This window comes from Aptenodytes patagonicus, unplaced genomic scaffold (genome assembly GCF_965638725.1).
Source record: "Aptenodytes patagonicus unplaced genomic scaffold, bAptPat1.pri.cur scaffold_69, whole genome shotgun sequence".
Classification (NCBI taxonomy): Eukaryota; Metazoa; Chordata; class Aves; order Sphenisciformes; family Spheniscidae; genus Aptenodytes; species Aptenodytes patagonicus.
Window position 1 is genome coordinate 126,909 of NW_027472018.1, and position 14,942 is coordinate 141,850.

Genomic DNA, 14,942 nt, shown 5'->3' on the forward strand with positions numbered 1-14,942 from the left:
GAACTTCTTAAATCAGCTTTATCGACAAATTCCATTTATGTCAAACCATGACTTAAATGCTTTCAAAAATAAGGAAGAAACAGAGCAGTTGGAAACATTTTTACAAATGGGAAGCAGGAAAGCTGAAGAAAATTCACAGTAAAATTCACTTGTAAATAGCTGTGTTTGTAGGCATTTGAAACAAACTAATTTAGATTAATGAGGTATAATCAGAAAAAGAATAAAAGCAAGATTGCCACAAGTTGCTGGCTCAGTGCTGGCCCTTCAGGAAGAATGGATTTTGCAGAAAAAAAGATCAAGAAAGCCCAGGGGACAGTCTCAGGATTTCAACAGTTTAAATGCTGGTCAGGTTAAGAGAAACCCTAGATTCTGACTCAGGTATACATTGTTGAGGTATCTGCTGTACCCTGTAACATTTTGAATAAAATACTCAACCCTCCACAAAAATCAATACAGCACATACTTCGTATATGTCAAAAGAGAGCAAATCCTAAGTAATAACAGCTAAATGAAGAATCATCATCAGATAGGACCTGTTGTCTGCTTAACACCATGTAATAGATTTGTCAGTGATTCAGGAGAAAGTATGAAATGGAAATGAATAGTAATTAAGCTTGCATAAGTCACAAGGAGACAGGACAAGTCATTTATATTCTTATCAAAGTCATTTGGTGAACTGGGAGCAAAAAACTATATATAAATAATTGTGCATTCAGAGAGCCTGAAAGAGTAGGCAGACCACTTGTTGCATGGGATGTACACTCTTGGGAAGCAAAAAACCAAAAGAGGTCTTCAGAAACACGCAAGAAACAATGCACATAAACTGTCCACGCAAAGCAAGAACTAAAGTGGGTGCATGAGTCAGGGACAACCTGGTACAAGTAGCTGATGCATACTACTGCAGCAGCAAGGTCATCCTGGTACCCTGAAACAGCCATGAAGAACAAAGCCAAAACACAGGTGTAAGGGGTAAAATAGGAGGAAGGGAAATAGCAACAGAAACTTTAGAAAAAATAGAGTCAGTACAAAACATGAAGATGGGGAGAAAAGCACAGTAAGACCAGATAAGGAAAAGGGATCAAGGAAGGATTTAAAAATGTATAGAAAGCATTTACTAGAAAGTGACATAGGAGGCCCACAAAGAAGGTGCAAGGAAGTTACTGGGACAAGAAAAAAGTTAAGATGGAGCACAGATCTGCAAGACAAAAAAAAAAAAAAGCTGACAGCACTGTCAGTGACTAAGGAGAAAGAAAAACAGTTGCAGGACAAAGAGTTAAGACACAAGTTGTATTAGATGGTACCAACGCTATGTGATGGGGTGAGAGTATACATGGTCAAACTCTCATATGGCCTCTGCCATGTATCACGCAAGAGCTTCCTAGGAGCTATTCCCCGGCTGAATGGCAGAATGCAACAGAGAAACTGCGGGGCAGCAACAGCCACTCAGGGAAGACACATCCACACAAGTGTTGTCCACACAGGCTCAGTATTCAAACAAGGAGCCACTGAGGATGTTTGGCTGAGCAGGAGAAAGAAGTGAGAGATGGAAGTACAGCCCAGGCACAGTCCCTTCATAAGCGTGTTCCTCAAGGCCTAGCTATGTCAGCACAACCGAGTAGCTGCTGCCAGTTTTGCTGGAGAATCGCCATCCATTCTATTCATACCTAGAAAGTTGGGAAAATTCGGCAATACCCTACAGCTGCTTGAAGGAACTAGACTGAAAGTCTGTAAATAAGAAGAGACCTGAAGCATTTGCAGAGAAAATAAGCAACTACTTCATAATATAACCATAACTGTAAGATTATTACCCACCTTAACTTGTAATACTTTTATTGAGGGATTAAATGTCTTTCATAAAGACAATGTATAATATTAACGTGTGTTCTAATTTGCATAACAGTATTTCTCTCCACAATTGCAAGTTCTGGTACCATGACAATAAAAAAAGTGAGAATCTCCAAAAGCCAAGTTCTCAGGTCAAGCCAGGTTCCTCCCACCCAGTCATCACATACAGGTCCATTCCTGAAGCCAAAAAGTTCTCCCCAAACAAACTGAAACCACTTCCCACCATTCCCACCATTTCCTTTTCCTACTTTTTTTTTTTCCCCCCAACAGGAGCAAGAGTAGGTGGCAGGCAGGCAAGAGGTTAAGTTGTCCTGGATAAAGAAAGCTTTCCATATTTACAGCTCTTTTCCCCAACACTTTTTGCATACTCTGCAGCTGGCTGTTTTTCGTTTCCTAATCTGCATTTCATCTCAAAACAATCCCCATGCCCACCTCCAGAACTCTGGTCATTCACCAGAGCTCCCTACCCCTTCCTCTATAATTTATTCTTTTCCTCACTTTCCTACCATTTTCAAGGCACTGCTTCCTAGCCCACCACTGCTCCTCTGCCTTTTGACTCTTCCTTAGCTGAGTGCTTCAACATGCACTCTGATGTCTTTGCTATACTGATACAAAGAAGTATTTAGCTCTCAGCTACGGCAAGAAGCAGTGGTGCACAGGAACAACATTCTGTGCAGTAGAAACGGAGCACAGGAGAGTCCAAATGTGATGTGTGGAATAGGCCTCCACAGAGCAGTTTAAGGAGGGAAAGCAGAGGAAAGAAAAGTCAAGAAGAGTCATATGTGACAGTGCAATCTAAACAGCCAGTAAGCTGTCAGGGTAGCATTAAGCACAGATCCTTGCTAAAATATCTTAGAATTTCCCACTCTTTTCATCTGAATTGAGCAATAGATTTCAGAGGGTTTCATTTTAATTTTCTCTTTTAAGTAGTGTTTTTGTTTGGTACTTGCTAGGTTTGTTTTTCAAATTAAAAGTGAAGGGACTCTCCTATACACAACACTCACCACACAGCAGCATAACTCTCCTATTAAGCTTTTCTCTCAATTCTGTAAATCCAGAATGGGAACTCTCCCATTCCGTATCACCCAGGCCTACTGTATGGTATAATCTGAAACATCTGTGTTCTGCTTCTCTCCAAGGCACCTTCATCCTTGCATGAAACTCAAAGAAAACCCTAAACTTAGCACCTCCTTCCAGGGACCCCATCTATCCACACCATGCAGAACACCCACTACATGACTTACTAAGAAAAACATAATTGGGCTTGTGAAGTTTTACTTCCTTTTGGTGAAAACTGATTTTCAGAAAAAGTTCTCCTATCTTCACTTTTCTTCCCATCCAAAGTACACTCTATAAATAGAAACAAAGTATTTCTATATTCAATTTTAAATCAGTACAAAAGACTTGTATAGGTATGGGAAGCCTATATAGTTCAGAGGGCTAATACATGAAAGAAACAACAAAGTCAAAGATAGGGAAGGGAGTTTCAGCTAAACTATTTAACATTTTTTTTTCCTTTAAAGTTGCTCAACAACAATGACTGACATCTGGAATAAAAGAAGCCTTTATCATTTACTATCCTCAGACTTTTAACAAAGACTGTGGAAAAATTCACATTTTTGACACCATCAGATCTCAGACCAAAGGTCCACTTAGCCAACAGTTAGTACCAGATGCTCAAAGAAAGACTGTAAGAAATAAAATTAAAAAAAGAAAAATCTTGTGATTTTTTTTTTTTTTTTACAACTATATCAGGTATTCTAATAAACATACTCCTGTACATTAAAACTTTTTTTACTATATGGGTAGAGCATCATAGCCACAACACTATTATTGGAAAAAACAAGACATACATATTCCCCTTGTATGACCTTCCTGTTTCTAACAGCCATGGTTTACTAACATCCTGAGCCTGGACTACCATTTTTAATAGCCAGCCATGGACTTGTCTAATACCTGTGTTTGAACCCATCTATACTGTAGACAGCTGAAACATCTTTTAGTAATAAATGCTACAATCTAATTTGTCATGAGCTGAAAAAAAAAAACCCAACCCTTTGTGGTTTTTTTAAGCCTGTTGCCTGATAATTTCATCACATGTCCATATGTTCTATAAATAGTAACTTGCCTTTCCTCCGTGATGACTGATGATCTCTAGCACAGTTATCTTCATCTATCGTTTTTCTAAACAATTCTCACATACCTCCTCTGATGGAAATCTCTCCACCTCTCACTGTTCTTACCATTTTCTAGAATTCTTCTAGTTCTACTAGTCACTGCATCTTAAGGGATATAGAACTGCATTGACTCCTCAGGACATAGGTGAACCATGTATTTATACAATATTATAACAATAACTTCAGTTTTGTTAATTCTTTTCCTGTAATATCTAGCACTGAATTTTCCATTTTAATCACTACTGTTAAGCTCATGTTTGCAGAGAACTATCTATAAAGATGCTAAAGATTTCTTTCCTGAGCCAGAAGAGATAATTTTGACAACAATGTGGCTACATTGGTAGGCTTATTTTCTCTACACACTTTACATATGAATTCATCAACCTTAAATTTACTCTGCCATATTATCATGCAGTTTTGAAACACTCTTCCCCAATCTTAAGAGACAGGTTTAGGTTCTACTGCACTGCATAATGTCACATTATTGGCTAATTTTGTTGCTTCGTTATTTACCTCATTAGGAATCATTCATCATACACTGAACACCAATGGGGAACCAAAAAGGCACTGCTTCTATTACAGAAACTGAACATTTATTTGTCCTTCTGCAGCCACCACCTCCAGCAGCTCTGGGGCCCAGGGATTCCACTAGTTCAGGTTAGTCCTCTCCAAAGCTATGCCTGTAGTTTCTTAATGGCTCGTCAATTAGTAAAAGTATACTTTTGGTCTTTGTCTCCATTATCCCTTGACTAGCAGGTTTGTGCCTCTGTGTGTTTTTCTTTAGCACTTCCCCCATTTACTTATTATGCCATTTGCACTGAAAACATCCTTGACTGCATAAACTTAAATGACTAAGAGGTGTACTCTCACCTTCCACATACCCTTACATTTCATCATGAAGTTAAACAAAGAGAATTGCAAAGTCCTGCACCTGGGGAGAAACAACCCCAGGCACCAATATATGCTGGGGGCCACCCAGCTGGAAAGCAGCTTGTCAGAAAAGGACATGAAGGTCCTGGTGGATGCCACGCTGAACACGAGCCAGCAGTGTGCCCTTGCTGCAAAGAAGGCACATGGTGTCCTGGGCTGCATGAGGCAAAGTATTGCCAGCAGGTCGAGGGAGGTGAACCTTCCCCTCTACTCAGCACTGGTGAGGCCACAGCTGGAGTAGTGTGTCCAGTGCTGCGCTTGTCCAGTACAAGAGAGACATGGACATACTGGAGAGCGCAATGAAGGGCCACGAAGATGACAAAGGGACTAGAGCATCTCTCCTATGAGGAAAGGCCAAGAGCGCGGGGATTGTTTAGCCTGCAGAAGAGAAGGCTCGGAGGGGATCTTGGTTAATGTATATTAATACCGGAAAGGAGAGTGCAAAGAGGATGGAGCCAGGCTCTTTTCAGTGGTGCCCAGTGACAGGACCAGAGGCAATGGGCACAAACTGAAACACAGGAGGTTCCCTTGGCACATGAGCAAACACTATTTTACAGTGAGGGTGACTGAGCACTAGAATAGGTTGCCCAGACAGGTTGTGGAGTCTCCTACCTTGGAGATATTCAAAGGCTGTCTAGACATGGTCCTGGGCAACCAGCTCTGCTTGAGCAGGGGAGTTGAACAAGATAACCTCCAGAGGTCCCTTCCAACCTCAAACATTCTGTGATTTCCTACTTCTCCTTACTGCTTATGAGGAATTTTCCTTATTGACTATATACTTCCCTTATTAGCTTTAACATTCTTTAGAAACCTTGCAGAGAGCATTTTTCAAAATGCTTAAGTACAATACGCGGACAGGCCCACTCATTCACATGACCCATCAAAAAATTCTAATCCTAATAAAATAGGGGCACAACAGATAACAGAATAGGAACATAACAGACCCATGGGGCACTATTTGCCTCTACAGAAGACATGCTGACTCCTTATCTGCAATGGCATGCTTAGACACCAATCCTTTGAACAAAAGACAGCACTCCACTAATTACAACATCACGTGCAATTTACATTGTTAAATATACTAACAGATAAGGATGACTGCAGCACTTGACAGAAGCATTCACTCAGAAAATAAAATTTGAAGGAGTTATGAAGAGCCTAACAGAAGATATTACAGAACACGATATCAGTTAGTAGTTCTCTCTTGCTTTTATCATACTGCAGCCAGTACTGGTCACATCTCTAAAAAGTATACAGCAGAATTAATAAAGATACAGATATGGAAAGACTAGGTACAAAATAATTCTCTTATGAAGAGGAATTGAAAAAGAGTGCTTGTTTATATTGCAGGGGAGGGGAAAATGTTCAGAATTAAGACTGAGACAAAACTAGGAGCACATTATCTTGTAACAGAAGAACTAGAGGACCACCAACAAAAAGAGAGGGCAACAAACTCAAAATCAACAAAAGCTTTTTCATGCAGAATAGTTAGCCTTGGGCACTAACTGGCATAGGACTTGCCAAGAGACATTGAAGATATAGAAAGGGGTCAACTAGGTAAGGAGCATCCAGTTTTCTTGACCTTGTGAGCCACACAGCAAAATCTTTACATGTCAAACAGCCACAAGACACATACCACCATATAATTCAGAGGATGGCAGAGAGAAGAAGTACCAGATAGTCCACAGAAAAGTTATGATAGCAGATGTCTCACATGTTCCATCACACTGCCTTGGGCCCTAGCTGGTCTATGCATACCACTGGATCCCAGGGAGACCTACTGATGGCATTCTTGGCAGTCCCTACTGGTTTGCTTCCTTACAAAGATAGATCTGGACTACCAAGCACAAAAATGGCACCAGAATTACTTACAAACCATATACAGATACCCTTGGACTAGACACTTTCATTCATACAAGAATATCCAGAGCTGTAATGTTAAGTATGAAGAGAACAATGAGAAAGTTTGTAAAGAACAAAGCCCATAGAACAAAAGCCAGGCTCTACTGGGAACTAACAGGATCCTTCTGTGAGGGGCAGCTTATTGCCTAGCATTAATCATGAGGGATTTGAAAGACCATTCTAAAGAGATGACTGGGTATTATTAGACTATTTTTTTCTGATTACAAATAAGCACTGTGAAATAACAATAATGTCCCCAATTTGCTGGCACAAATTAAACAGTAAATGCAGTTAAAAGTGAAGGTACCTTTACAGGGAGGGTTAGTAACTAGTCAGACAACATTCAACAGTGTCATTCAGCATATGGAAATTAATACAAAGTCACCCCTAATGAACTGGAGTGCAGGACAGAACTGTTGGATCAAGCCATCTTATTAAGATGGATCCATTCAAAGTGTGTGTTTAAAGGCAAGGAACGATCTAAGAACAAAGAATGAAAACCATCCCCCTAAAGCTGGAGATCGTGTCTTGAAAAGTAGAAAATCTGAAAAAGAAGTAGGGACCATAGTGGGAGAACAACTCAAACTAAATTACCTGTGCCACACTGTGGCAAAGAGAGCCAAAGGAACCCTTGGATTTATGAAGAGGAAGCAAGGATAGTAGGATGATTTTCTCTATATACTTCAATCACTAGATAAGTCCATGTTGGAATACTGAATAAAGAGTGCCAAGTACAATCCAGAAGTCTGAAAAATGTTGTCCATGAAAGACTTAAATAATGCAACATGTTTAATGAACTAAACATAAAGTTGAGACATGAACATGAAGATGATGTTTAAGTACATTCAATATAAGTACAAACATTCACAAAATCCCAAGTGATAAAAAGCTTTTAAATTAAATAGAAGAAAAAGACAGAACAAGAGCCAGTGGACAAAAGCTGACATGAGACAAACTATGCCACAAATCATTACCACACAGCACATGTCAGTTAGGAGCGGGGAGGCGGGGGAGAAATCACACTCCTAACAGACGGTTACAATGACACTCTGTCCTACATAAGCACAGCCGACACTGTTATAACCTTCACCCCTTGCCTTCAGGATAGTCTAGCTGTCACAAACAAGGTATTTACAGAATCAAAGTAGAGGGGCTAGCATGGCCATTAGAAGATCTTCAAATCTCCCTCACCCCAAGTCAGTATTGACCTGCCAAAACCCTTCTTAACAGATATTTGTCTAAGTTCTTAAATCCTCCACTGATAGAGGCTCTACAGACAGTATATTCCATTTTTAATTTACAATAGCTAACCAAACTGCAGCTTGCCTTTTGGGAAGGTATAAGGCTCACAGTAAGGACAAATGGAAGTCCATTAGTGCTCAGTAAAATACAGGTGTCAGGTGATCCAAAAGTCTCTTTTAGCCTAAGATCCATTAATCTGTAAACAACCATGATCATGCAGATCAACACCTGGCTTCATGGCTGGTGTTGACGCAAGGGCTTTGGCTTCTACAATCACAGGATGTTCTTTGATGAATACAGTTTACTGGGGAGAGATAGGATTCACCATCAGCCAGTTCCCTCAGGACCCTGGCATGCATTTCATCATGCTTCATCAGTGGAGGCTTAGACAGGTATAGTCTTCGCTGGGTAAAAAACTGGCTGGACAGCCGGGCCCAGAGAGTTGTGGTGAATGGAGTTCAATCCAGTTGGCGGCCGGTCACGAGCGGTGTTCCCCAGGGCTCAGTTTTGGGGCCAGTCTTGTTCAATATCTTTATCAATGATCTGGATGAGGGGATCGAGTGCACCCTCAGTCAGTTTGCAGATGACACCAAGTTGGGCGGGAGTGTTGATCTGCTCGAGGGTAGGAAGGCTCTGCAGAGGGACCTGGACAGGCTGGATCGATGGGCCGAGGCCAACTGTATGAGATTCAACAAGGCCAAGTGCCGGGTCCTGCACTTCGGCCACAACAACCCCATGCAGCGCTACAGGCTTGGGGAAGAGTGGCTGGAAAGCTGCCTGGCGGAAAAGGACCTGGGGGTGCTGGTTGACAGCCGGCTGAACATGAGCCGGCAGTGTGCCCAGGCGGCCAAGAAGGCCAATGGCATCCTGGCCTGTATCAGAAACAGTGTGGCCAGCAGGAGTAGGGAAGTGATCGTGCCCCTGTACTCGGCCCTGGTGAGGCCGCACCTCAAATACTGTGTTCAGTTTTGGGCCCCTCACTACAAGAAGGACATTGAGGTGCTGGAGCGTGTCCAGAGAAGGGCAACGAGGCTGGTGAGGGGTCTGGAGAACAAGTGTGATGAGGAGCGGCTGAGGGAACTGGGGTTGTTTAGCCTGCAGAAAAGGAGGCTGAGGGGAGACCTCATCGCGCTCTACAACTCCCTGAAAGGAGGTTGTAGCGAGGTGGGTGTTGGTCTCTTCTCCCAAGTAACAAGCGATAGGACGAGAGGAAATGGCTTCAAGTTGCGCCAGGGGAGGTTTAGATTGGACGTGAGGAAAAATTTCTTCACTGAAAGAATCGTTAAATGTTGGAAGAGGCTGCCCAGGGAAGTGGTGGAGTCCCCATCCCTGGAAGTATTTAAAAGACGTGTAGATGAGGTGCTTAGGGACATGGTTTAGTGGGCATGGTGGTGTTGGGTTGACGGTTGGACTTGATGATCTTAGAGGTCTTTTCCAACCTTAATGATTCTATGATCATGTCCCATGGACTTGTGTATGTTCAGGTTCCTCAGATGGTCTAGAACCTGATCTTCTCCTACGATGGGTGGGACTTCATTCCTCCAGTCCCTGCCTTGAGATTCAGGGACTCAAGAGATTTGTGAAGAGCAATTGCCAGTGAAAACTGAGGGGGGAAAAAAGTTGTTGAGTACTTAGGCTTCTCCATGGCAATTGTCACCAGATTCCCTGTATCATTTATTGAGGGGTAAAATTTCTTTTGTCTTGTCTGACTTGCATACCTGTAGAAGCCCTTATTATTCTTCACATCCCTTGCCAAGTTTAGCTCCAGTTGTGCCTTAGCTTTCCTGATCCCATCCCTGCACTCCTGGGCAGTATCCCTATATTCTTCCCAGGATGCATGTTCCTGCTTCCACTGCCTATGCATCTCCCTCTTGTGTTTTGGTTTGACCAGGAGGTCCTTACTCAGCCATGCTGGTTTCCCACCTTCCTCGCCTGATTTCTTGAACGTGGTAATCAATAGTTCTTGTGCTCTAAGAAAATGTCTTTAAATAGCTGCCAGCTCAATGTCCAAATGGAGATCAGTATCAAGTGGTGTCCCTCAGGGGTCCATATTGGGACCAGTGCTGTTCAATATCTTTATTAATGACATAGATAGTGGGATTGAGTGCACCCTCAGCATGTTTGCAGATGACATCAAGCCAAGTGGTGCAGTTGATAGGCTAGAGGTAAGGGATGCCATCCAGAGGGACCCTGAGAGGCTGGAGGAGTGGGCCCATGTGAACCTCATGAAGTTCAACAAGGCCAAGTGCAAGGTCCTGCACGTGGGTCAGGGCAATCACCAGTAACAGTACAGGCTGGGGATGGATGGATTGAGAGCAGCTCTGCGGAGAAGGGCTTGGGGATATCGGTAGATGAAAAGCTGGACATGAGCCGGCAATGTGTGCTTGCAGCCCAGAAAGCCAATTGTTTCCTGGGCTGCACCAAAAGAAGCACGGCCAGCAGGTTGAAGGAGGGGATTCTTCCTCTCTCCTCTGCTCTCCTGAGACCCCACCTGGGTCCAGCTCTGGGGTCCACAGTACAAGAAAGACATGGACCTGTTACGAGCAGGTCCAGAGGAGGGCCGTGAAAATTATCAGAGGGCTGAAACACCTCTCCTATGAAGAAAAGATGAGACTTGAGGTTGTTCAGCCTGGAGAACAGAAGGCTCCGGGGAGACCTTATTGCAGCCTTTCAATACTTAAAGGGGGCTTATAAGAAAGATGGGAACAGACTTTTTACCACGGCCTGTAGTGATAGGTCAAGGGGCAACAGTTTTAAACTGAAAGGGGGAAGGTTTAGACTGGACATAAGGAAGACATTTTTTACAATGAGGGTGGTGAGACACTGGAACAGGACTAGATGATCTTTGAAGGTCCCTTCCAACCCAAACCATTCTACCATTCTATGAACCAGACACTGAATGAGCTTTGTACTTTCTCCTGCAACTACTTGTATTAGCAACTGTCCACATAGAGTCTGATCAGCATACCAGCCAGCTCAGTTACTATGTGGTTATCCCTATGATCTCAAAGAAGAAAAAAAAAAAAAAAAAGAATAAAAAACCTTAAGTAACCTTGCAGTATGTCCTTTCTCTACCATGGAAATGGAAAGCTTTAAAAAAATTATCTACAAGTAACATTTAAAAATCATTCCTCACTGACCTAACAGCTGCAAACACAGCTCTTGCTCTCCATCTAGACATCACCTTTTAACTGTACATTCTGCAGTTGCCATGAATCATACGTATTTTGCCAGGGGAAAATGACTGGTTTAAATCTTTAAAAATAATGAATTTATAGATTTTGAATGTTATGCCTTATTAGGCCTTGCAATTTCACCAAATGAGGTCCAATTTCTTTCACATCATCAAAAGCACATTTGCAAATCAAAGGCCACATGCTTATCAAAAGTTAAGTTTGTACGATTTCCCACTTCAGTGCAATAGCTATGCCTATAAATTGAAAAATACAGGATTGGTAAATTGTATTTTCTTCTCTGCAGTTTAGGATCTTGAAAGGAGCTGAACTGCCTTTAAACAAATTATTTTTAAAATTCATTCACAGGCAGAGAATAAGTGTGCCAAATTTCAGGGTAAAAAGAAAAAGATACAATGTTGATTAGACTCTGAAACTGACATTCTTAGAGCAGGCAAATTCTTCAGTCTAGCTACGGGCTCCATTTAAGCTATGGTGATAGTTATATTCAAACAGAAACGCTTCTATCCCTAGCTTTGGACAACTACCATAGATAAACACAGACATCATCATTATGATAAGAGTACAAAATAGTAAAGGCTATTGGACTATCAAAGGCCATAAAGCAAAGGACAGGAAGTTTGTCTCTCAAACACTGGAACCAATAAAGAGTTTTTAAAAAAATGGAAGGAAGATCAAAACAGCTTTCCATAAAATTCATGGGACCCTTGTCCAGCATTGAGGTGCCAGTGCTATCAGTATATCCAGGTACAAGAATGACCATATCACTGTTACTTTCATGTTGACTCAGGGAATATCAGAAACATTTGACAAGGGCATCTCAGGCTGTCAATTAATGAAAATCAGACATACCTCACTTGATGACCTCTGAGTAACATTTCCTGAACAAGACCTACTAGCCACTGTCTACATTACGAAAGCATTATGGAGAACACAGGAATAACTCTGTGAGCTGGAAGAAAAAGCATGCAAGTTGTAGTTATTTGCTTGTTTCTATGTGCTTAGGACACTTCTGTATAAATGAAAAACCTGGATAACTCCTGTGGTGTAATACCAGAACTCTTAATCCTTTACATTTTAAATTAAGAACCATTCAATTCCTCCAACTGCACCTTTCCAGAAAAGCTAAGTTCCTGGAAAGCTATTCAATTCAAGGGGAGACCAGCAACTTCCAGGTGTCAGCCCAGGCACTCTGGACACCACCGTGGCAATACCGCACTGGAAGAGGAACGAGCTCCAAGTGATTAAGAGTACTGAAGGTTACAGTTAACACCTTACCTTCAAGAAGCTAAAGGAGTTTTAATACATAAGCTCTTCTGATTCCAGCGAGGGTTGTGGACTCTCGGCAGGAATATACATTAGCAGGTATATTCCGCATTAACTTTAACATCAATGGGTTCTTAACAAGTTAGTCAGCATAGAGAACATGGCATGTGATAGTTACAGAACAGGAAGAAATGGAGCGGGGTGTCAGAACTGAAAAGGGAAGAAACCTTCCTAGATGTCAACTGAAAAAGTCTTTTGCCACATTTGCTGCCTGGCATTCAGTGGTCATCTTGAACCCAACACCATCCATAAGTGCAAACACAAGTAAAAAAATCACAAAAGCATTTCCTGCTTAGCAGGTTATTATTCTCATTGTCTTTACTTCCAACTTCTTTTGCCAAGCGTCTGCAGTCACCCCCTTTTTGTCTGGTCTCTCCCTCTGCCAAATAGCTCTCATCCATACCTCAGTCTTCTATGATTTGGAACCTGAATGAGGAGAAATACCAAACTGCCTTTCTAAAAGACATACCTGTGCTCAGCAACAGCTGCAAGCTGGATACAGGTACCCACTACCTTTAGGAAATGTCAAAGTGAATGGTCCTATAGTCCTCCCTGGACTCAGAATTCAAGAGAACATTCAACTCAACAGAAAAGGACAGAACAGTGACAGAAAACATAATCACAGAAAAGTCAATCACAGAAAACTGGAACAACTCCTTCCAATGAAGATAACTTAACACTGAAACAGCAGACCTAAGAACTTGGGGGATTTTCTAACATTGTTTACTCCAAATTGCTGACTCCATAATTAGATGACTGCAAAACTTAAAAGGTATGCGGAAGAAAAAAAAAAAGATTCAGCATTTGCCTCATTTTTCTATTCCTTTTCCACATATCCATTACTAGTCAGAGACAGGACACTTTGGTCTGACTCAGCGCAACACAGTTCTTAAATTCATGTTAGTTATGATTGGTAGACTAGTACTGGTATCTCTCTGTAACAAACTTTCCCTAGCTCAGCCACAAGCAAAAAGCCAGAGGTAGAAGGCACTGGGCAAAGTTCATAACTGTGCTGCAGCAGGCTAAGCAATATGGTTGTTAAAGGGCCAAATCAGATGACAATAATAAGTTTAATGTGTCTTAAAATAAAAAAAAAAAGTATAACCTAGGCTATTTATTTCCAATACAAAATAGAATGCATTTTTTTACCAGACAATTTAAGCTACCAGTGAAGTGACCTACGCAGGCTGTAAAAGGTGAAAAGACACTGATCCAGTGGTGGGAAAAACAAAGTCCCTTACAGCCATACTGTGTACTGACCGGGAAAAAAGATAGATAGATACAGGTGGATATTCACCAGTGGAAGCAACAAGAAGAATGGACCTAATGGTAGAAAATAAAGACCTGAGTGGCAGATTTGAGTACCTCATCATGGACATGACCAATGCATATCCAACAACAGCAGGTACTGGAGAAGTCTACCAGCTGGGAAGAGCTAACCATGCTAATTTAAACCTGCCGTGAAAAACATGGTAACCCTACAAATCAATAACCAACTGATAAGCACTGATCACATTTACTTGTAGCTAATGGAGTAATGAATTACCACAAAGAATACCTGCTACTACTACTCCTCTTCATTCTTTCCTCTATTAGGCCTGCTCTTAGCAACTGCATCCTCTAACGTTATTCACTCTGAGCCAGTCTACCCTGTCTAATCAGCACCCTCCCTGCCAGCACTAGCAGAAACTATCACAGAAGTAGTTGGCTAGTAAAAGGACCAGCTTAGGTCAATAGCAGCAAGCAGGCAGTTCAGGACTTATTTCACAAAATAACATTTCCCATATGTCCAAAGGCAAACATTTTCCAGTCCCAATACAAGTAACAGACATATTCTTCCCACCTAGAACAGGTCATTTTTCAAAGGGCTAAAACCTACCTGTACCAGACTAGGTAGCTGATGAACACCCGGAGTCACATGTGTATAGACCAAGAAGAAGCAGGAAACTTATCCAACAGGATGGGGCAGGAGACCAGATATTATGTCATGATGAATTAGCAGCAGATATTCTCATTGACCTGAAGCAGGAACAGCTCTAAGACAGCAGGCCGAGGATGCATTTGGATCCAGCTCTGAAAAGAGAAAGTACATACTGAGTGAGAGGGAAGTAATATACAATATAAATAAAATTTCCTAGAACAGCACCAACTCATGTGACACTTCATAAGCAACACAACTGAAAAAAAAAAAAAAAGAGGGAAAAAGCAAGAAAGAAAAGATGCAACTGACATAGTGATTAGGGACTTCTCTGCAGACAACTGCACACAGATGCATGTCCATGTTGCCAAAACAGTACTTTTGCCCAGGGACTAGGCCATCCTTACA

The 14,942-nt window shown here is 41.7% G+C and overlaps 1 protein-coding gene across 4 annotated transcripts in view; it reads right to left on the reverse strand.

Moving 5' to 3' along the window:
- The window catches only part of SMARCD3 (SWI/SNF related BAF chromatin remodeling complex subunit D3), a 113,427-nt gene that overhangs the window by 95,098 nt on the left and 3,387 nt on the right, over positions 1-14,942 (reverse strand). For all 4 annotated transcript variants that reach the window (XM_076363564.1, XM_076363562.1, XM_076363561.1 and 1 more), the window contains exon 2: positions 14,496-14,689. The gene's annotated coding sequence lies outside the window, so the exon portion shown is untranslated. The remainder of the gene's footprint in view (positions 1-14,495; positions 14,690-14,942) is intronic.